This window comes from Malaya genurostris, chromosome 1 (genome assembly GCF_030247185.1).
Source record: "Malaya genurostris strain Urasoe2022 chromosome 1, Malgen_1.1, whole genome shotgun sequence".
NCBI lineage: Eukaryota > Metazoa > Arthropoda > Insecta > Diptera > Culicidae > Malaya > Malaya genurostris.
Window position 1 is genome coordinate 18,486,118 of NC_080570.1, and position 22,112 is coordinate 18,508,229.

Here is a 22,112-nt window from a genome sequence, read left to right on the forward strand (position 1 = left end):
GTTTTATGGCAATTTTTGTCTTGCTGTCTAGCAACAGCCTACCTCTAGCATGCTACGCGTAGGACTGAAACGTCAGCTATAATTTCGCTTCTATTTATAGATTTGCGTGCTTCCAACAGTTTCGCTTTTGCATCGATTGACCAATCAGAGCGATGCTTTCACTTCGATATATCGCTTACTGCTTCAAAACCGTCGTCTATGGCAGGGAAATCCGATATGCCGGAGATTTTTAGCAGACAAAATACGACACTGCTCGCTACTAATCAAAATTTCAATTATTTATAATTGAAAATATGTGGCTTGATACATTCAAATCGAATCTTAGAAATATTTGCGATCAAATAATGCAATAATATTAACAATTGATACAAAATATACTGAGCTGTAAGTGTTTAAAACCTGACCATATTTCTACGTGTATTTTTCTTTGAGTTTCTGATTTGCACCCCTATATAGAAAATAAAGATGTGTTCCACATCAAAACCGTTGAAACCGATTTCAACAGGCTTAGGCTCTTTTAACAGTTACTATCGGGCCTTTGGCGGTGACTTCTGATTCCGGAAATACCATCATATTTGACATAAATGATGTAACCGACAAAACGCGTTGTTTTCTTCGCGCTTAATTTTTTCGAAGATAGCAGAACCGCTTTCAACAAGCTTAGACTCTTTTGAAAGTTACTATTGAGCCATTGAACAAGTTCAAAAATCAAATGGCTGTGACTTGTGATTCCGGAAATATGATGGTATAAATGGCGTAACCGGCAAAATGTTTGTTTTTTTTTGCGCTCAATTTTCTCGAAGATGGCAGAACCGATTTTATCAAACTTAGGCTCTCTTGGAAAGCTAGAGTGCGAAGATCAAATCGCTGTGACTTCTGATACCGGAAATGTGATGGTATAAGTGACGTAACTGACGTTTTCTCAGAGATTGCAGAACCGATTTCAACAAACTTAGGCTCGTTTGGCAACCACTATTGGTTTCTTTAAACAGGTTTGAAGTTCGAATGGCTGTCACGTACGATTCCTATGGTATAATGGCATAAGTGACGTAAACGCCAAAACTAATTCCTTGTATATGGACTACCCGATATCAATAATTTTAGGTTCGTTTGAGACTAAAATTTGAGCGAAGGATCGATTTCGAATATTATATGGTAAAAATGTCTAGTTTTGGAGGCATAATCGTTAAAGTGTAGTAATCGACAAAATATTTTTTGTCGTGAATACGACTTACTTTACTATGGGATGCATTTTCAAAATTCACCATTTGAGAGAGTGATAAGTTTTTGATCGTGAATATCTCTTATTGTATCTAAAGAATCAACATAATTTTTGCTACATGCCATCGGAAATATGATCACAATTTTATGATAAAATTTCCAATTGTGTGACATAATCTCAAATAATTAAAAATTAAACTTTTTCTGAAATGTTTGGTATAAACGAGTATCAAAGAGGATAATTCATGAGGCGCGTTTGCCTTTCTCGTATTTTTAAAGCTCATAGCTCAGTGATCTGTGAAAGGATTTATATAATCTAACTACCAATAGAATCGAAATTTTTCAACTTAAACGTGTATAGCAACAGCTGGGAAGTATTTCAATAGTACACTATTGAAAAGCCTGTCTCCTTTGACCCATGTCAACACCAGCCAATCAGAACGCGTTCCGGAGGAAGAGAACAAAATATCTGCTGCTGTACAACAAATCGTTCGAGAAAAATGTTCTGAACAGTGTTTAATATCGTAGTGAGTGAAAATATAATATCTGAAAGGCAGGAATGAATCCCGTACAGCATCCTGATAGTTTCTTTCAATGAAATGCAAATCCAAAATGAAATAATCGACATTAAAATTCTATATGCTACTATTTTTATAGCCGTTAGGACCGCCCAGTAGTGAAAAAGCCACAAACGAAATCACGTAAAAAGAAACCCCTTAACAAAAGTTTTATCAGTTTGGATTCTATCGCCACAGCGAGCAGATGTATTTCGTGTCGTTTGCAAAGCTAGTTTCGCTTCCGACAAGAGCGATTGCGTCACAGCTGCTAGTCATTTGCATTGATGAAAAAACGAAAAGGGGACAATGGTGGAGAGCATCATCACACAAAATAAGCCGTTCTAATGGCTCTAAAAGTTTTCTAAAGAACTAGTAGGATTTCTTCTTCGCAAATCGAAGGTAAATATCCTCCGTTTAGTGCAAATCTAGAACTGTTTGATTAGATTTGTGCACTTTTTGCTGTGTGAAATTCACAGTAATCGAGATCAAGTGAAGTCTTCTTTGTTTTTGCGAAAAATGTGGAAAAGGGGAATGCTTGCATAATTCATACAATTGAGTGTTAAGGAACATGTCAGTTGTTTTCGTATTCGCGACATACAGTTATGTCTCTGACATTACCCACCCGCCGTTTTTAAACCGTATAAATATTTCAGATTCAAATGCTTAATTACTGATACTTTTAGTCTAAAATATATTTCGAAATATATGACATAAGCGCTGACGCATGCTTTTGTGAACTACCCGAATCACTCTGAATGAATTGGTGTCAAAAATGAGCCAATGTCAATGTCAGGAAATATCTTAATCAAACCTGTTTTAATCCCGTTTGTTATGATGCCTTTCTCATATTATATGATTGAGAAGGGCTTTTTTAATTTTTCGCCAAACTATTAGTTCTTTAGAGCATCGAGGGCAGTATCTTAGGTTTTAAGTATCACAGTCTAACAGTGATTACAGATATTTTACATCATTTTGTAACATACAGTCGACTAAACAGAGGGTTTAACACGCTTCCTTGAGCACACAAATTCGGAAATAACAAGTAACTCCGAATAAAATTTTTAATGTGTAACAGACAAGAAATCCTGACTTATTTGACTTAGGTTATGTCTAACAAACCACAAAAAAGTCAGTGAAAATCAGTGACTGCATTACCGGAGTTCCACAGGGCAGTCAACTAGGACCATCCATATTTTTGCTCTACTTGAATGATTTGAATATTTGGCTAAAACAGCATTCTAGTCTAAGACAATGATAAAATCCGATCAATCCGATCGGCATGGCACATGCCTTGCTGGTAATGAGAAAATTCCCTCAATCGAAATCTAGGTGCCACGAAAGTGAGTTTTCCTTCCCGGCCGTAAGTGGAACGAATTTCAGTCATTCAGCAATAAGCCATGATAAAAAACTTAGAAACAACGAATAAGATGATGGAGAAGAAATAGCGTGAAATACGAAAGCGAAAGAAAATGCCATTTTCTTACGTAACGATTTTCTTCTTCTGGCTCATCACTCGCACCACAACGCGCGCAGTAGGCAAACCATCCTGCGATGGGTTGTTCGTTCTTAGAGCAGAACTTGATTTATTATACAACATTCACCCTCAACCCCCTTTGCTTTAACCCTTTTCCCCCACAATTCGCAAAACCATTTGTCAGCGTCACGCATTCAGTTTCTTTTTGCACGATCTTCCCGTTTTCATTTTTTGCTTAATTTGTAGATTGCGATCGTTCTGCTTCTTAGTTCTCTGTGCTTCTCTCAACTGTTAACTTACTGACTTAAAATCGATGCAAATTTGTGTTGCCAGTTCTCGTTTTACAGCTCCCCTCCTACTCCCTCAGGCAACCAAATTCCCGTACCCCCGAGCCATTGCAATGTCCACCATTTTTTTCGTTTTCTCGTTTCTTCAACCATCTGCGCATCCTGTGTTCGTACGTAGCAAATCGAGGCAACTCTTCCTCCATCCATATCGTGCCACGGTCACCTCGAATTGGCAAAACAGGTTTCGTTCGTTCCGTTCCACTCTGCGCTTCTGAGTCAAGTTCAAGCTCAGAAGTTTGCGAATTTTACTTTTGCTAGCAGAAGCAGCAGCTCAGGAAGAAAAAATAAACAATTCCACCACTTTCGGTTGAACCAAAAGCACACTGCTAGGTGGATTGGGTTTGGAGGTTTCGTTTTTCCTTTATTATCATATCCAACGCGTTGTTGCAGAGAACAGTGACTTTGCGTTGCAAAAAAAAGTAACATTTTATTGGTGTTCCCTCGATCTCCTGTATTTTTGGCAAAAGTTCTTTGTTCCAGTCGGAACCGGTTTCCGTTGTTCGTTCGTTCGTTCGTTCGCTAACTGTCCGGAAGGTGAACTGACGAAACCCAACGCAAAGCCAACGTTCTTGGTTATGTAATAAAATATTGTTCGGTTTATTTTTGGAGTGAGAACTGCTTCGGAGGAGAAGGATGATGTGATACAAAAAATTTAAAAACGAAACGAAGGAACTTCCTGCGACCCATTACACTTTTAAGTTGTTGTTTTTTTCTATTATCTAGGTTAAAAAAAAGATTGTCCGTCAAACCTTCAATTCGTACGTACATTTTCTACCAGAAAGGTTTAACCTCACTAGCCGATTCGCAACAATCGCCCTTGTTTGATGGGTCTATGAGAATCACAAGAGCTTTCCAGATAACATTTTTCAGGTTGATACGATTTTTCGTTCGTAGAACTGCTCTATGTTTGAGCCACCCTGGAATGTGACGCATCACATTCTTCGGTGAAATTTAGGCACCCTTAGCTGGTACTTTTACTTGATCACTGCATATTAACCCTTGTATTAGATCCTTTTCATTACTACTATTTCCAAGAATTTCTTTTTCTTCCTGCTTGGAGTTGCACCTTTTTTTGTCAGGTTGCCTTTCACAATCGATCAGCTTCAATGAAACGAGCCTTGTACTGTGATAATAACCGGATCACATTTATTCAGAACCATCGTTTTTCGTTATACTGCAAGTTTGTTAAAATTTGAGGAGTGACAGCTTTGCCAGTAAAAGTCAGAAACGGCAATCGAACTGATGCTGCTTCGAGAAATAATTGTCTTTTTCTTGTGGAGGATCATCGTTTAATAAATTCTTTGGTTCACAGCTCTAGTAGAGAACGAGTAATTTTTTCAGTCCTCATCAATAGATTGCATGCCGAACTAGAAGGTTTTTTTTCTTTTCGAGAATTCAAAACATGACTTAACTTTTTTATATAAATGATACACAATTTTAGACTAGTTTAGTCGAAAGTGAAGCGAAGGAGAGTATGTTATTTGGCTCAACTCACGGCTGAGAAGAATCCTAGACTCCTGGCAAAAGTCCAAGACTCCGGACAAGAGTCCCAGAATCCTGACAAGAGTCCAATACTAATGATAAGAGTTCAAGACTCTTGAGAAAAGTCCAAGACACAAGAGAAGAGTCGAAGACTCTTAGGAAGCAGGCATGGCAAAAACACGGATCCGTTCTGCACGGTACTCACCTTCACTCGTGAGCACACCACCAGGAGTATTGAATGCTACGCTTCGTGCCCGTGTTTAAAAACATACACCGAACGCAGTAGAAAAAGCACCCGTAACGGTGGTCGTGTAATTGTCAAACACCGGTGCTTGGATTTTCGGGCAGCACTGAAGTCGAGTGTTCCTGACTTCGGCAAACACCGAAGCCGAGTGTTTCCGATTTTGCCATATACGTTGCTTGTACTATAAGCACCTATAGCGACACGGTATGACGAAAAATGCGTTTAAATGATTAATTCTTTTTTCATCAATACGCGTCTGATTGAATTCAATTGATCGACAATATAACCAACGCATGGGTGCTCTTCGGTGCCTTCGCGAAATTGAAAACACTCGGCTCCGGTGTTTAACGAAACTGAAAATACGCGGTTTCGGTGTATGCCGAAGCTTGAAACACCAGTGCCGAAAATAAAACAGCGCCACGAGCACCGTGGCTTCGGATATTGCGTTTCGTGTTTCTCTTTGTGCACTGGCACGCAATGGCATTCTCAATACACGCGGTGGCGGTGGTTATATGAAGCACGCAGTGCAGTGCAGTGTTTGGACATGCCTGTTAGGAAGAGTCGGAGATTCCTGACAAGAGTCCAAGACTTCTGATAACGAGTCCAAGACTCCGGACAAGAGTCCCAGAATCCTGACAAGAGTCCAATACTAATGATAAGAGTTCAAGACTCTTGAGAAAAGTCCAAGACACATGAGAAGAGTCGAAGACTCTTAGGAAGAGTCGAAGACTCTTAGGAAGAGTCGGAGATTCCTGACAAGAGTCCAAGACTTCTGATAACGAGTCCAAGACTCCGGACAAGAGTCCCAGAATCCTGACAAGAGTCCAAGACTAATGATAAGAGTTCAAAACTCGAGAAAAGTCCAAGACACATGAGAAGAGTCGAAGACTCTTAGGAAGAGTCGGAGATTCCTGACAAGAGTCCAAGACTAATGACAAGAGTCCGAGACTCTTGAAAAAAGTCCAAGACCGTTAAGAAAAGTCCAAGACTCTTGAGAAAAGTTCAAGACTCTTGAGAAGAGTCCAAGACTCCTGACTAGAGTCCAAGAATCCTAACAAGAGTCCAAAGCTCTTGAGAAAAGTCCAAGACTCTTGAGAAAAGTCCAAGACTCTTGAGAAAAGTCCAAGACTCTTGAGAAAAGCTCAAGTCTCTTGAGAAGAGTCCAAGACTCCTGACTAGAGTCCAAGAATCCTGACAAGAGTCCAAGACTCTTGAGAAAAGTGCAAGACTCTTGAAAAAAGTCCAAGACTCTTGAGAAAAGTTCAAGACTCTTGAAAAGAGTCCAAGACTCCTGACTAGAGTCCAAGACTTCTGACAAGAGTCCAAGACTTCTGACAAGAGTCCAAGACGCCTGACTAGAGTCCAAGACTAATGACAAGAGTCCAAGACTCTTGAGAAAAGTTCAAGACTGTTGAGAAAAGTCCAAGACTCTTGAGAAGAGTCGAAGAGTCTTGACTAGAGACCAAGAATCCTGACAAGAGTCCGAGACTAATGACAAGAGTTCAAGACTCTTGAGAAAAGTCCAAGACTCTTGAGAAAAGTCCAAGACTCTTGTGAAGAGTCCAGGACTTCTGACAAGAGTCCAAGACTTCTGACAAGAGTTAAAGCCTCCTGACAAGAGTCCATCCAAGATTCCACTAAAACTCAATTTGTGAGAACGCCTTATTATTGCTGGTTGCTCGATATTAGCTAAAAAGTATCAGTGCTATATAAGAAATTAATAAGTGCCATTGATCAAGTTCGAAGATCAAACAGCTGTGACTTCTGGTTCCGGAGATATGATGGTATAAGTGACGTAATCGACAAAACGCATTGTTTTTACCATTCAATTTTCCCAAAGATGGCTGAACCGATTTTAATAAGCTTAGGCTCGTTTGAAGGCTACTGTTGAGCTCTTAATCTAGTTCAAAGATCCAAAGGCTGTGACTTCTGGTTCCGGCAACGCACGTGTCTAGCGCTTGGCTTGATCAATGATGCCAAATATGTGACATAAACGCTGAAACATGTGTTTGTGAAGTTCTCGAATCAATCTGAATAAATTAGTGTCAAATATGAGCACAAATTAGTATCAGATATTATCTTAATAAAAGGCAAAAATAGTTAAATGAGACTGTTTCGATAAAAGAGAAAGGCATTATCACAGCGTTAGGTGGATTAAGAAAAGTTTTTTTTTTGTAATTTGACTTCAAATATATAAAGTTGATTTTTGCAGTGTAGGATTTATTTTTATGAGTAGTATTTTTATGAGAAAATTAAACTAGCACAACATTCATGGGTAGGACTTGTCATTTTCTGATAATATTTTTAACCAAAAGAAAAATGGTGAAAAGAAGTCTACCCCTTTTCAAAAGACGGTCTAAGGAGTTTATCGATAAGTAGTTAGCAACATTCAAACAGTCATTACTCTGAAATGGCTTAATTTTTTGCAGCGTGTTTTGCGGCGACATGTTTGTTTGATTGATCCGGAAACGCAAAAGAAAATTCTGCACACTTGGTGCTCAGAAAGTGGTGTCACGTACAACGAAATTGCAAAACGGGTGAAAGTGCACCACACCAGTGTCAAAAATATCGAGAAGTTCGGTAAGACCCTTTCCATGAAGGATCCGGTAGGGAAACGGGTCCCAGCCAGCCCGGCCGGGACTTAAAAGTGGTTGAGCACATCAGGAAAAACCCATCGGCGTCGACGCGGGATTTGGCCAAACAGTTCAACGCCAGCATCGGGATGATTCAACGGATCAAAGTTCGGAACTCCCTGAAAACGTACAAGAAACAAAAGGTGCCGGAAAAGTCCCTGGTACAGCAAGTTCAGGCCAAAACAAGAGCGCGAAAACTGTATAACCGGATTCTACAGAATAAAGACGGATGCATCCTGATCGACGACGAAACCTACGCCAAGGAAGACTCGAGCGTTGCCCGGACCGCAATATTATACGAAATCGGTGTACCAGGACCTGGACGACGCTGGAAAAGTTCAGGCAGAAGGTGTTTGTCTGGCAAGCAATTTGTACCTGTGGTTTGCGGTCGTTGATTTTCTTTACGAAGGGCACAATTAACGCCAAGGTGTACGAGGAAGAATGTTTGAAGAAGAGAATGCTGCCACTGTACAGAAAGCATAAGACTCCACCTTTTTTCTGGCCGGATTTGGCTTCAGCCCACTACGTCAACTCCGTTCTACAGTGGTTGTGAAAAAATAATGTACAATTCGTGGAAAAGGACATCAACCCATCGAACTGCCCGGATCTTCGGCCAATCGAAAGGTATTGGGCAATTGTCAAGCGGCACTTTCGGAAGGAAGGTACAGTGTCCCAAAACATGCAGGAGTTAAAAAAAACTGGACAGCTCCCACCAGGAAAGTCACAAAAGTAACTGTGCAGAATTTAATGAAGAATGTCAAGTCCAAAGTGCGAGCGTTTTACAGAAACTAGGATTTTCTTCAATATAATCAGTGAAATGCATAAAAATGTAATTTTTCTACAATATATCGAAAACTGATGTCAAAATATTTTTTTTTTCGCTTTTTTATTCAATAATCAATGTTGCTAACTACTTTTCGATACACTCCTTAATGTTGTCCACTTTTCGTTTTCTTTCTCTCCAATGCAAACGACCAGCAGCTCTGTCGTATGATGCATCCTGATCGACGACGAAACCTACGCCAATCGCTCTTGTTTGAGTTGAAACTAGCTTTGCGTACAAACCGCAACACATCCGCTCGCAGTGCCAAATGATGCGAAACTGGTTTAATGCGTCTTCTCGCCCCGACGTCTGCTTCCATCCAACGCACAAGAAGAAATGATCGATTTTCGACCACGGTTCCCCTTTTATACGCTGTCAGTTGAGGATATGTGCCTGACTACCTCAAAACCCAAGCGAAAGTAAAGAGTTTTCCGCAACAAAAAAAAATTTGTTTCAACAAGACAGCGCACCGTGTCACAAGTCAATCAAAACAATGGACTACATGAATTGATCTTCAAATTGCTCTCACACCCTCCGTATTCGCCAGATTTGGCTCCCAGCGATTACTGGCTGTTCGCAGACCTGAAAAAAATGCTCGCCGGTAAGAAATTTCGCACGAATGAAGAGGTTATCGCTGAAACTGAGACCTATTTTGAGGCAAAAGATAAATCGTTCTACAAAAGTGGTATTGAAATGTGAGAGCTGCCCTGGAATTATTGCGTTACTGTTGATGGAGATTACTGTGATGAATAAAGTTAATTTGCGTTAAAGTGCGTTAAATGTTTGAAAAAAATAGTTAAAAATGTTTGTCCCTTTTCACGAGACAGTCAAGATCAATTTTTTGAAAAACAGAGTATTCAAAGTGACTTTTTGTGACAAATTCTACATGTCCAGAAAGTTTCATTCAAATATGAGGGAGTATTGCCAACTGTTAATACGATTTGGCTCCGAATTCGTCAGCTAACACGACTGTATTAATATTTATATTTAGTAGTAGTGGATTGCACGTCGGATAGCGCTAGAGAAGTACATCCACCGCACTAATTACTAAATAGTCACCTACATATTAGAACCAGATGCCAACAAAGCAGAAAAAAAACTACGGAGTGTCCTCCTCCCTTCGAAACAACAATCGTTTTTACTGTTTGATTACTCAACTGAAACTAGTGAAGCGCACCGCAACACCGAAGCGGAAATTTTGTCCTTGACAATTTGCTAGAAACTGACATAATACCTAATACGGAATACACGTCGTAATGCCGACCGACCGGAGCACCAGTGCAAATCAGAAATTAAAATAGTTTCAATTCTCGTACGGGAACTCAATCGGAAGGAGGGAGAGGCTGGTTGATTATATCCATAATAACGAATCATCATCATCATCATCGTCATCGTCATGAACAACAACGTCATCTTCGTCATCATCATCAGGTGTGGTGAGTTGTTTCCCCCGGATTCTCCCCCGGGATTTTTTACTGACGGAGGGGTGGGCGGCAAACGCTAGCTGCTAAGTGTATAATTATTGTACCTATCTACCTACGTGCTCGCAACGACACAAAACGGTTGACAAAGAGGGAACCATCGTGTAAAGGGAAGTTACTAACGCTAGTTAGTTACTTTTCGCTTCCAACACACGCTTCCTGATTGCTGCTTCGGCGCTTCGTTTGTGTGTGTTGTATTTATTAACTGTGGGTGAATTTCCCATCTGCAAGTGAACAATTTTGTTCATCTACGGCCCGTCGTTCGGTTCGGCGGCCATTCGACGAGTTCCCACAGGAATAGGATGTAGGAAGGTTCCTCAGTTCGGTGTTGGTGCTCCCGTCGATTGGTAGTTTGATTATGCAATCTTTTCTTCTTCTTCACCAAATTTTATTCGTCAAACTTTTTTTCTGTCAACAAACAGAAGAGAGAGAGCGAAACAAAAAAGTTGAATGTCACTGACAGGTTTTTTCTGTTTTTTTTTTATTTTCAGAACTTGCATCGATTCACTGCAACTCAAACGAACGTCATCCAAGCAGGCTGTTTCTGCTGCTGCTTCGGCAAAATACCTTGAACTTTTTGCAATATGGATGAAAAAAAACGGGCTATGCACAAACGTCGAAGTGAGAAAGAAATAAAAAAAAAACAGAACATTTATTTTGAACTTGAACTTGAACGCCATACAACCATACCGACACACGCATACCGACACTCTCTGCAACAAACAACAACAACAACAAGGTAAGTCCCAAATCGATAATGTGTTTTGACTGCTGTTGTGTGCGCTGCACTTGCAAATGTGAGAACCTGATAACGATGATGATGATGATGATGATGGTGAGTGTGCTGATCGTGAGTGGTTGAGTGCCTGAGTGAAGCTCACTCGGGAATCGATGACAGTTGGGTTCGCTTCCGCTTCAATCGGTGCTGCTCACGCCCACTCGGAGGTGTGCTGCGAGAAAAAAATAGGAAAATTCAATTGATCGATCGCAGCTAGGTACGGTTGATGAGTTGAAAATGTAGTTTGTTTAGTTTGTTAGTGACAGGTTTTTTTTTCAAATTAGGAAAAGTGACACATCTCGTTCTGGTTTATTGAAGAGACACGCATCTTTATTAATGTTATTAATCATGAAAACCTGAGAAGTGACAATCTTTTTTTATTCGTATCCTTTATTTAGATCCGGCTTTAACCAATTATGGTCGTTCGCCGGGAAAATGCAAATCTTATGAAAGAAGCTTAACAAAATCGAGAATCAATTTTCCATTACTAGAACGTGTTTCAACAGGAAAATTTTTACATAAAATATCCAGTAATTTTCTGTAAGAATATCCAAGCTTGCAGAAAATCACTTCATAAGTCTGTTTTTTTTTAATAATTTTCAAAATGCTTCAGATTGGTAATGTAGAACATGGCTTTTTTCCGGATTTCCGAAGATATGAGTTTTTTTATGCGAATTCTCTAAGTTGTGCATCTCTTTTTGCGAATTTATGAAGATATGCAGTTTTTCAATGCTGATTCTCGAAGTTATGCGGCGAAAACTAGAAACAGAAACTAGAAATAGAAACTAGAAACAGAAACTAGAAACAGAAACTAGAAACAGAAACTAGAAACAGAAACTAGAAACTAGAAACAGAAACTAGAAACAGAAACTAGAAACAGAAACTAGAAACAGAAACTAGAAACAGAAACTAGAAACAGAAACTAGAAACAGAAATTAGAAACAGAAACTAGAAACAGAAACTAGAAACAGAAACTAGAAACAGAAACTAGAAACAGAAACTAGAAACAGAACCTAGAAACAGAACCTAGAAACAGAAACTAGAAACAGAAACTAGAAACAGAAACTAGAAACAGAAACTAGAAACAGAAACTAGAAACAGAAACTAGAAACAGAAACTAGAAACAGAAACTAGAAACAGAAACTAGAAACAGAAACTAGAAACAGAAATTAGAAACAGAAACTAGAAACAGAAACTAGAAACAGAAACTAGAAACAGTAACTAGAAACAGAAACTAGAAACAGAAACTAGAAACAGAAACTAGAAACAGAAACTAGAAACAGAAACTAGAAACAGAACCTAGAAACAGAACCTAGAAACAGAAACTAGAAACAGAAACTAGAAACGGAAACTAGAAACAGAAACTAGAAACAGAAACTAGAAACAGAAACTAGAAACAGAAACTAGAAACAGAAACTAGAAACGGAAACTAGAAACAGAAACTAGAAACAGAAACTAGAAACAGAAACTAGAAACAGAAACTAGAAACAAACACTAGAAACAGAAACTAGAAACAAACACTAGAAACAGAAACTAGAAACAGAAACTAGAAGCAGAAACAGAAACTAGAAACTAGAAGCAGAAACTAGAAACAAAAACTAGAAACAGAAACTAGAAACAGAAACTAGAAACAGAAACTAGAAACAGAAACTGGAAACAGAAACTAGAAACAGAAACTAGAAACAGAAACTAGAAACAGAAACTAGTAACAGAAACTAAAAACCGAAACTAGAAACCGAAACTAGAAACAGAAACTAGAAACAGAACCTAGAAACAGAAACTAGAAACAGAAACTAGAAACAGAAACTAGAAACAGAAACTAGAAACAGAAACTAGAAACAGAAACTAGAAACAGAAACTAGAAACAGAAACTAGAAACAGAAACTAGAAACAGAAACTAGAAACAGAAACTAGAAACAGAAACTAGTAACAGAAACTAGAAACAGAAACTAGAAACAGAACCTAGAAACAGAAACTAGAAACAGAAACTAGAAACAGAAACTAGAAACAGAAACTAGAAATAGAAACTAGAAACAGAAACTAGAAACAGAAACTAGAAACAGAAACTAGAAACAGAAACTAGAAACAGAAACTAGAAACAGAAACTAGAAACAGAAACTAGAAACAGAAACAGAAACAGAAACTAGAAACAGAAACAAGAAAAAGAATCAAGAAACAGAAACAAGAAACGAAAAATAAGAAATAAGAAAACAGAAATAAGAATCAAGAATCAAGAACCAAGAATCAAGAATCAAGTATTATGAATTATTATGAATTATGAATTATGAATTATGAATTATGAATTATGAATTATGAATTATGAATTATGAATTATGAATTATGAATTATGAATTATGAATTATGAATTATGAATTATGAATTATGAATTATGAATTATGAATTATGAATTATGAATTATGAATTGAGAATAGAGAATTAAGAATTGAGAATTAAAAATTTAAAATTAAGAATTAAGAAGAAGGGTTTTGAATTAAGAACTAAGAACTAAGAAACATTGAACAAAAAAACAAGAAACAGAAACTGAAAACAGGAACCTAATACATAAAATATAAATACGAAGTTGAGACAAAACCTAGAAACAGGAACTAAAACATAAACTAGAAAAAAACTAGGAATAGAAATAGACACTAGAACCAGAAACTAGAAACAGAAACTAAAAACAGGAACATTAACATAAACTAGACAAATAATCTTGAAACTAGAAATTGAAATAACAAACCTAAAATGGATACTAGAAACCGTAACAGAAACTGAAAAGAAAAATTAAGAACAATAACTAAAAACAAGGGAAAAAATATATTACTAACTAAAAATGGAAACTGAAAACAGAAATTAGAAACAAGAACTAGAGACAGAAACTGAAATCAGGAACTAAAAAAAGAAACTTACAACAGAAACTGAAAAAAGGAACTAATAACATAAACTAGAAACAAAGATTAGAATCAGAAACTTGAAACGAAAACTAGAAGTTGCAATAAAAAACTTAAAACGGCAACTGGAAACAAAAACAGAAATTATTAACAGAAATCAAACAGATACTTAAAACTAAAAATGATAACTAAACACGAAAATTAACAAAAACTAAAAACTGTAACAAGAAACCAAATACAGAAACTTTAAACAGAGACTAGAAGCAAAAACTCGAAACGAAAACTAGAAACAGAAACTAGAAGTTGGACTAAAATCAGAAACTAAAAACAAAGACTGGAAACAGAAATCAGAAACTCAAACAGAAACGGAAGCCAGATGCTAAAAACCAAAAATGGTAACTGAAAACAGAAATTAGAAAAAAAAAGATTCCTAAACAAGAAACCAGAAACAGAAACTAGAGACAGAAATTGAAAACAGGCAAAAAAGGCACTCATAACATATACTAGAAATAGAAACTAGAACGAGACACTATAAACAGAAATTGGAAATAAAATCAGAAAAGGAAAACAGATACTAAAAATAAAAAACAGCAACTTAAAATTAAAATTTGAAACAATATACCGAAATAATAAACTGAAACAAGAAACTAGAAAATGAAACTCCGAAACAGAGACTAGAGACAGATACCAGAAATAAATAAAAATCAAAAGCAAGAAACAGAAGTACGATGAACAAATTAGAACTAAAAACTAGAAATGGTAACCGGAGACAGAAACTAAGATAGGAACTAAAATCGAACTTAGTTAGAGATATCAGATAAGGAAACTAGAAAGCAGATATCGAAACGCGAAACAGAAACGTATTTAGTATTTACAATTAATCATTCGTTTTCATTGAAGCTCTGTTAGACGGAAAATCATACGTTTCTCGGTTCTAGTGTTATGCACAATGCGTTACCTTTTGATAGAACTTTAATGGAGACGAATGATTGAATGTTAGTTGTTTTAGAAAAAAACTCATAAATTTTGGTTTTTCACATTAAACAAAAAATGTAACCAAAACAATTTAACGTGTCGAAAAGTGGTTTTATTCATTACTAAACCATCGAGAGTGGTACCAAAATCGAAAGTTTCAAAAAATTGCCCTTCTTGTTTGCACAAACGAACAACTTGTTGTTACATGTTTGTACCAGAAAAGTTACATAAACCAAACCAACTGGAAAAAAAAAGGTTGCACAATCAATCGGAAGAAACGGAATAACACAGCAACCGCTGGCAGAGCAGTATTGATTCTCACACAGGCTCACAGGCTGCTCTGTATCTGTAGCAGTCCCTTATCGTTATGTAATTTTCCATTACAAGATTATGCAGCCGCGGCGGTGGCGGCGGTACATATGTGGTGATGCGGAGGGTGCGATTGTTTCCAATCAATCCTGCACATACGTCAGTCAGTCAGTCAGTCAGTCAGCGCAGTGACAACTACCCAGAGAAGCCAGATCTGCAGATTTGTCTGTAAATTTGAAAATTTCGTGCATAGTGCTGCACACATACATAGCTCTTGCAGACTTTTGAAAATTGAGCTTTTCACAGACTTTCGTGAAAATTTACAGACTTTTGAAATTGTCAAATCGCCAAATCAGTTATTGTATCATACTTCATAGAGGAATGGCTGCCAGCCATTTATTGGATATATAAACTTTTCCAACCCAGTCTAAAGATTTTTGAAATTTTTACCTGGCATCTCTGCAACTACCGACCGACAGCGATAGAGATAGAGAGCGGGCAAGCGAGCGAGCGCGAAAGCGCGGAATGGAAGGGATGAAAGAGAGAAAATAAAACACATCATCGAGGCCAAGTGCCACCACTGTCACGTGCCACCAACCGTTTTCAAAACGTGACTCTCATCATTTAGCTTGCTGAGCTCCCGAGCTTAGTACATGTATTAGAAGAAAACAAACAAACAAACATGTCAATTTTTTGTTTCACTCAACAGCAGCCTCTGTGCTTACGGCTTGCATAACGCCGCAACCACCGATCATCATCGATTCTCTGAGTGAGTGAGTGAGTGAATGAGTGAAGTGAGTGAATGTGGTTGTCGTCTACCAGCAAATGAATTTTCGAACCGATCGGTTCGTGTCTTGGCTAACTGTTATACCGAAAGCATTCTCCCCGTCAACAGTCAACAATCCAACCAAGCAACCAGGGAAAGATTTTCGGCTACCGGGATACACCCTGTGCTCGCTTTGTATTCGCTATTAGTGAACACAGCTGGTGGTATCTCAGTGGCCCTAATCCGATTGCAACGGTGAAAAAACAGAAAATGCAGGCGGGGAGCGAGAGGGCTCATAAATGTTTTAGTTTGAAAGAAAGCTTTCCGTTTCGACCACCGATTGGCTGGCGGTGGAAAAAGAGTGACGAAAGCGCTCTTCGCTTGTTGTTGGTGATGATCGATTTTATAGCACGTAGTCACAAAGTACCCCGAGGCTCCATCCGAAATGCGTTTTCTCGTCCCTTTTTATTTTTACTGTCATTGTGCATTTAACATTCAAGTAAAAAAAATGATATGGCATTAATATTTTGCACCTCTCCTGTTGGAACCACGCCAAAAACTGACTACTTGGATGACGATTCTGACGTGCGAATCCCACCTTGTTTTTTTTTTTGTTGGCACCTCTGAAAGTTGCAATGCAACATTGTTTTTTAATTAAAATAAATCTATGTTCAATTTAAATAGCATCCGTTTATTTTACTTTAAAAGCTATATACAAACAAAAAATCACAAATATCGAGCCCCACTGACAACCTGAACCTGCAGGTACTGTCGGATGCGTCGGATTCTTTTGACGAATCGAGTCCGGATTTGGTTCGACAGTCGTTCCATCATACTTCCGCCCATTCAACTGGCTGCTAAGGGAACCTCCGAGAAGGACAACAGCCGGGACTTGACAATAACTGTGAATTGAGCGATCGATTCCTTGATCACCTTGGCGGTTAAAAAAGAAGAAAAAGTCACGTAAGCTCGATCCCGCTAAAATTAGGTCCCTTTCGTCCGATCGTCCTCCGATGTCATTTCTTGATTCGGGTTGACAAAAAAAGAAGAAAAAAAAATACCCACCCCAATTCAAACTGCACATCCTAGTTTTGTAATGTTAATTTAGTTTTATTTTTAAAACACTTTCGTCAATTGGTCCCTTTCGTTTGCGCACTCGTTTTTTATTTCGACTTGGCACCGGTGTAGCAGTCGAATAAATCAACCGAATTCCAACCTCGAAACATCTTAACCTTTCTGACTTGCATCAGTTCTCTGCACTCGTGAAATCAATCTAGTGAAAATCGAACTGATCATAGTTTTTTTATATCCGTTTTGTTGTTGTTGTTGCTAACAGCTGTCAATTACAATACCAACTATCGACCCGACCGATCAAAAGTAGACTTTGACATATCATATTGTTTGCCAACAAGTCAAGGGCAACCTTTTCATTCAAATGCTGCAAAACCGTTTGTGCCGTGGGTATTCGGGACAGTCCAAATATTAGATTCGTCATTCTCGAAATGCGATGCTACTTTACTCGGGGCACATTTGGGGCCTAGCGTGTGCCGTAGCGCGAGCAACCAAAAACCCCCCGCCGCCCGACTCAATGAAACCACCTACCGATCGCTTCTCTTTGCCACCGATGCAGTGCGCGAAAATAAATCGAAACTTACATAAAACAAACTACACTTGCCAAGTTTTCTTCTGCTTGGCTTGGTGGTTTTTCTTCTCCTAACGGCATACTTTGCCGTTCAGCCCTGCATTTGGAATGGAAATTTTCTAATTCGAAAGAAACCAGGAAGAGAAATTTAAATAACTAGAAACAGAAATTAGAAACAGAAACTAGAAACAGAAACTAGAAACAAAAATTAGAAACAGAAATTATAACAGAAACTAGAAACAGAAACTAGAAACAGAAACTAGAAACAGAAACTAGAAACAGAAACTAGAAACAGAAACTAGAAACAGAAACTAGAAACAGAAACTAGAAACAGAAACTAGAAACAGAAACTAGAAACAGAAACTAGAAACAGAAACTAGAAACAGAAACTAGAAACAGAAACTAGAAACAGAAACTAGAAACAGAAACTAGAAACAGAAACTAGAAAAAGAAACTAGAAACAGAAACTAGAAACAGAAACTAGAAACAGAAACTAGAAACAGAAACTAGAAACAGAAAATAGAAACAGAAACTAGAAACAGAAACTAGAAACAGAAACTAGAAACAGAAACTAGAAACAGAAACTAGAAACAGAAACTAGAAACAGAAACTAGAAAAAGAAACTAGAAACAGAAACTATAAACAGAAATTAGAAACAGAAACTAGAAACAGAAACTAGAAACAGAAAGTAGAAACAGAAACTAGAAACAGAAATTAGAAACAGAAACTTGAAACAGAAACTAGAAACAGAAAATAAAAACAGAAAATAGAAACAGAAACTAGAAACAGAAACTGAAAACAGAAGTTAAAAACAAAAACTAGAAACAGAAACTAGAAATAGAAACAGAATCTAGAAAAAGAAACTAGAAACTAGAAACAGAAACTAGAAACAGAAACTAGAAATAGGAACTAGAAACAGAAAATAGAAACAGAAACAAAAAAAGAAACTAAAAACAAAAACTAGAACAGAAACTAGAAACTAAACTAGAAACAGAAACTAGAAAAAGAAACTTAAAACCAAAACTAGAAACAGAAACTAGAAACAGAAACAAAAAGAAACTAAAAACAAAAACCAGAAACAGAAACTAGAAAAAGATACTCAAAACAGAAACTAGAAATAGAAAGTAGAACTTTTTTAAACAGAAACTGGAAATAGAAACAGAAACTAGAAAGAAAAAGTGGAAATAGAAACAGAAACTACAAACATGAACTTGTAACAGAAATCGGAAATAGAAATCAGAAACAGGAACCAGAAATATAGAAAACAAAATAGAAAAGGCGTCATAAATTTTAATTTTCACAGAAAATGTCTGCAAATGTTACATTTTCTTCAATTTGACTAATACCATACATCTTCCATGATTTACAAATGTATTTTTATACACATTTTACTACTTTTACACGTTTTACTATTTTTACAAATAGTACTAATTTCACAAATTCAGCTAATAGAACACAATTAGCTTTGCAAATTGTACTAATTCTAGCAATTGTGCTGTTTTGAATTTGAATTTTGCAGCTTGTGCTTATTTTACAAGTTACTTTTCAAATTGTACTAATTTTACCAATGGTTCTAATTAAAAACATTTCAATTTTTCAAATTTAATTTTACAAACTATGCTAATTTTACAAATTGAACTCATTCAACACATTTTCATTCTGCGAATTTTACAAATTTTATAAATAGTTCTATTTTTTCAAGTTGTACTAATCTTACAAACAGCTAAGTTTACAAATTGCGCTAATTAAATGCATTTTAATTTTGTGCATCGTACTAACTTTACGAGATGATCTAATATTCCAAATTGTTCTAATTTTATAAATTGTGATAATCTGCAAATTAAAAATTTGTTAATTGTACTAGTTTCACGAAGTGTTCTCATTATTTTAGTTGTTCTAATTTTATAAATAGAACCAATAAAAACATTTAACTTTTGCTGGTTGTACTAGTTTTTCGAATTGCTATTACGAAGATATACAATTCAACAAATTATGCTAAATTTGGAATGTGTGCTAATTTAAAAACATTTTATTTTGAAAACTGTTCTCAATTTACTAATTATTAAAAAAATTAATTTGTGCTAATTTCATCAATTGTGCTAATTGAACATATTTCAGTTTTGCAAGTTGTACTAATTTGACAAATTGTTGTTTTAAATTGTACTAATTTTACAAATTGTTCTAATTTTACAGGTGCTAATTTTACAAATTGTTCCAATTATTTAAATTGTTCTAAAAATTTTGGTTTAGCGAATTATACTAATTTTACAAAGCGCTCTACGATTTTAAATTATTTTAATTTAAATTAACATATGCTAATTTTAGAAATTGCTCTAATTACACACATTTTGATTTTGTGAATTGTACTCATTAGAGATGAGCAATTCGTTCGCGAACGGTTCAAAAGAACTAGTTCTTTTTAAAGATAGTATGAGCAATAGTTCTTGTTTCGAGAATGGTAGTTCTTCGGTTTAAAGTTGTAGGACCTTTTCTTGCTCGTCAAACTTTTTTGAGAACGGTAGTTCTCTAATAAGGAAGCTTCACCACGAAACCTCAGTTCTAATTTGAGGGACCTATTTTGCTCAATAAACAAACCAGCTATGAAAAGAATGAACGAACGGCTCTGGAGAACTAGTTCTTTTAATAGAACTCTGCATCACTGAACGGTTCTTTGAAAAGAACTGTTTTGCCCATCTCTAGTACTCATTTTAAAAATAATTCAAATTTTTGAATTTGTGCTAATGATACAAATTGTGCTTATTTTATGAATTGTTCTAATTGAATCCATTTTAATTTTGCCAATTGTACTAATTTTTCAAACTATAATTTTTCAAATTGTGCTTATATAAATTCTGCACATTTAAATTTGGCTTATTGTAGTAGTTTTACAAATTGTTCTATTTTATTAAATTGTTCTTGTTTTTTTTTTAAATTATGCTAATATTACCAATTGTGATAATTTCACACATTCTAATTTTGCAAATTGTACTAATTTAATTTATTTTTTTAATTGTTTGTTTTTTTTAAACAGTACTAATTTTACAAATTGTACTAATAACACATTCATATTTTGTTAATTGTATTAATTGTGCAGCTTTATGATTTTGAATTTTATCAATTTAACAAATTATGGTCATTTTAGAACTTGTGCTAATTATATACATTTTAATTTAGCAAATTGTGCCGATGGAACTCATTTTAATTTTGCAAGTTGTATCAATTTTAAAAATAGTTATTTATCAAATTGTACTAATTTTACGAACTGTGATCCCTTCGCGTTTCCCCTTTGGCTCATCAGTGCTTGAAGCAGTTAAAATTGAACCGCCATTTCCGTCTAATAGTTTAATTTGAACCGCTAAGTAGACCCAAAGTTAACACAATTTATGTGCCACTTTAAGGCTAATATTTCATTAGGTGCCATATCCTATCTGATGTCTCGGGCGAAAAGCTCTGGTGAGCCGAAGGCGAAACGCGAAGAAATCGAAACAAAATATGCACTTTTTGTCCAAACCAAAAGCCACGAAATGTTCAAACTGTGCTAATTTCACAAATTGAGCTAATTAAACACATAGTAATTTTGCAAATTGTACTAATTTTACAAATTGTTTCTTTTTCAAATAGCACTGATTTCATAAACTTTGCTAATTTTACAAATTGAACTAATCCACACTTTTTTAATTTTGCAAATTGCACTAATTTTACAAATGGTTCTATATTTTCAATTTGTAATTCACCAGTAAATTTGGTAAATTGTTCCAATTTTACAAATTATTCATATGTTTCAATTTGTGTTACAAATTATGCGAATTTTACAAACCGTTCTAATTGAACACATCTTAATTTTGCAAGTTGCATTGATCCTACGAATTGTTGCTTTTAAAATTGTACTAATTTTACTAATTGTTCTAATTTGTCAATTTGATCTAATTTCATAAACTTTTTTCTAGTTTGACAAATTGTTTAATTTATTTAAATTGTAATAATTTTACACATTGCTCTGATTTTAAATTGTAATAAGTTTAACGAATCATTTTAATTTTAGCAATTGTAGTAAAATTTGACACATTTTAATTTTGCAAATTGTACTCGTTTTACAAATTATTCAAATATTTCAATTTGTGGTTATTTTACAAATTGTGCTAATTTTACAAATTGTTATTTTTTAAATTGTATAATTTTACAAATTGTTCTAATTTTTCAAATTGTTCTAATTTTACAAATTATTCTAATTTTTCAAATTGTTCTAATTTTACAAGTTATGCTTAAATTGTAACAATTTATCAAATTATACTGATTTTACACACATTTAAATCAGGAAATTGTACTCGTTTTTCAAGCTTTTCAATTTGTGCTGATTTTTTGTGCTCATTGATTTTAATTTTTCAAGTTATACTAATTTCACAAATTGTTTTAATTTTTCAAATTGTTCTAATTTTACAAGTATTGCTAATCTATTCATTTAAGTTTTTCTAGCTGTTTAACAAATTGT

At 35.8% G+C, this 22,112-nt stretch overlaps 2 long non-coding RNA genes across 3 annotated transcripts in view; one reads left to right on the top strand and one right to left on the bottom strand.

The window, feature by feature from the left end:
- Nucleotides 1-17,364, top strand: part of LOC131434083 (uncharacterized) — a 22,428-nt gene extending 5,064 nt beyond the window's left edge. For both annotated transcript variants that reach the window (XR_009230309.1, XR_009230308.1), the window contains exon 2: nt 10,754-17,364. This is a non-coding gene — a long non-coding RNA (uncharacterized LOC131434083). The remainder of the gene's footprint in view (nt 1-10,753) is intronic.
- On the bottom strand, nt 8,789-10,735 carry LOC131434096 (uncharacterized). Its single transcript, XR_009230311.1, has 2 exons — nt 9,845-10,735; nt 8,789-9,363 (listed from the first exon to the last, which is right to left on the bottom strand). It is a non-coding gene; the product is annotated as an uncharacterized LOC131434096 (long non-coding RNA).
- Nucleotides 17,365-22,112: the final 4,748 nt, after the last annotated feature.